The sequence below is a fragment of the Melanerpes formicivorus genome, unplaced genomic scaffold (genome assembly GCF_026170545.1).
Source record: "Melanerpes formicivorus ecotype bairdi unplaced genomic scaffold, bMelFor1.0.p_v2 SCAF_358, whole genome shotgun sequence".
Taxonomy (NCBI): domain Eukaryota; kingdom Metazoa; phylum Chordata; class Aves; order Piciformes; family Picidae; genus Melanerpes; species Melanerpes formicivorus.
Window position 1 is genome coordinate 75,001 of NW_027142710.1, and position 2,500 is coordinate 77,500.

Below are 2,500 nucleotides of genomic sequence, written 5' to 3' on the forward strand. Positions count from 1 at the left end.
TCGATGCGATTGAGCCAAACTTCTAATTTATTCTGCAATTCGGGCTTAACTATCCCCACCCAAGGGTCGATTTGCAAGCCAAGATATTTCTCTGACTGACCCGGGTGGATCATGTTTAAAGGGGTACCGCTGATAAGCCATGGAGGACAGTCATTGATGGTATAAGAGTCCTTAGTTGGTTGAATAAAGAAACCATGGCACTTTTCCCCCTGCGTTTTTAATCCAGTTAAGTCACAAAATGCTTCTAGAATTTCAATATTTTTCTCCATTCCTGATTGGGACTTACTCAGCAGGACCAGGTCGTCTGCAAAAGCCAGAGCTGTTAATTTGCCATTCCCGTGTTGGAACCCCTCCCCACACTCTTCTAATTTACATAACAGAGGGTCAATGCACAGGTTAAAGAGGAGTGGTGACATGGGATCGCCCTGTTTCACACCAGTTTTGATTCCTATTGACTCAGACTCTCCTTCTTTAGTTTTGATTCTGGTGTGGATGTTTTGATAGAAGTCCTTAATTAATGCTATTATGTGGTCATCCAGGCCCTTTTGCTTTAGCACCGCCAGGATGTGGGTGTGGCTCACTGAATCAAAGGCTTTGGCCAAATCGACAAAGACAACCCCCAGGGGTTTCTTTTGTTTCTTTGCATTCCTAATTAATAGCTGTAATAGTTTTAAGTTCTCAGCACAGCCAGAAGATTGAATGAAGCCTCTCTGCCTGGGGTTAATGGGACACGCCTTTGCCAACCTCGCAGTTAAGATTCTTGAATAGAGTCTCAGGATGATGGAACCAATAGTAATTGGCCGCCAGTTGTTAATATCATTTTGGCGTTTGGGCGCTGATGATTTAGGTATTAGGATTGTTCGGCATCCCCTTATTACATCTGGAATTTTGCCACTTAACAGCCAGAGATTAAATAGTTCTTTGATCTCCTCACAATTTGGATCCATTTTAAGCAGGGCCTTCAGGGTGATCCCATCAGGGCCTGGTGCCGATTTTTTATTCATGTCTTTGATATTCTTAAGGATCTCTTTCTCTGTAATCAATTCCTTAAAAGCCGAATTATCCGCCCGCCCCACAGACTGGAATGCTCCAAGTCCTTGAAATAAGTTCTGAGACTCCCACCTAGATCTGAAGGTGTTACTGACCTCTTCCAGGGGGATGGCACATTGCGCAGAGTCTTTTTCATCCAGAATCATATTAGCTAACTTCCCTCGATCTAAGCGGAAGAGGCGTTGGAATCGGAGAAATTCTCCACGCTTTCTGGCTCTTTTTCTCATCCACTCCTTTTGAGGTTTCTTCTGCTGAGGTTTACGTTGGCTCTTTTTTGGCGCTTTCTGTTCAATCGATTTCTCAAACAAATACAAATATTGGTCCTGAGCTACCTCATTGAGTAATTTTAATGAGTCTGTTTTGCCTTCAATTATTTGTTTATATGTATTTTTAAGGATGGGCAGCTTCCCTGATGTCAGCTTTTCATTAATAGTCTTTTTATAGTGGGCTAGCAGCTCCCTTTCACCAGAAGATGGAATCACAGTCCTCTCCTCTTTTAACCTGTTCTTGCTCTCTTGTGTTTTCTCTCTTTCTGGCACCACAGTTTCTCTTAATAGTCTTCTCTTTTCACTGATCTGTTTGGCTGTTTTAGTTGTTAATTTTTCAGCAATCAATTTGTTAATATTTTTCCTCCCCTCAAACTCTTGATTTAGTTTCTGTAATAATTCTGTTTCCTCTTGGGACCAGATTTTCTTGTGAGCACCTCTTTTAGAGGTCTCTTTGGGGCGAGATGCTTCAATTCTTTCTGCGTTTCTCAGGGCTGGGTGAGCTAATCTCTTATGTTGTCCCAAGCCAATTTTAGTTTTAAAACATTTTTTGCATTCTTCACACATAAACCCTTCTACCTGGGTAGGCTCTTGGACCCCTTTGCATTTTGGGAGATGGCATGAGATACTATGATGCTTTTCATTTGTCTTCCCACAGCGGGAACATTGGAAATTGATCTTTCTTTTCCCATGGGCTCTCTTTAGATGGTCAATCAATCTCGTCATATTGCCTGCCCGAGTGGTACAGCATGGACATGTCGGGTTGTCCTCTGGCATTTTCACCAGGGGGGTCCCAGGACAGATGTCAGCTGTATTATCCAACTCGGACGATGCGGTTAGTATTGAGAGCTGACTCATAGAGCTCGGGGTTTCAGGACACTCCACCTCCTCGTTCCTGCTCCTCTCTGTGCTTTCATCTCGGATATCTTTCCCATGAGCTGGAGAAGTGGGTCCTACATACACCTCCGGCAATACTATCAGTTTCTCATTCCAGATAGGATCGTAGGCAGTATTGTCATTGGCTATCATGGAGTTCATGAACTCTATTCCAGCCAGACATACCCCTATCTCCTCGTCTGGTAGTCTCATATCACGTTTGGTCGCAACCTCCAGCCAATCTGCAGGACTGGTCTGGGTGCCTATGGTGACAAAAAGGCTACGTAGTTGACGAACCATTTTGTGAA

General features: G+C 43.6%; 1 pseudogene; it reads right to left on the reverse strand.

The window, feature by feature from the left end:
* The window catches only part of LOC137459452 (28S ribosomal RNA), an 8,477-nt pseudogene that overhangs the window by 2,723 nt on the left and 3,254 nt on the right, over positions 1–2,500 (reverse strand).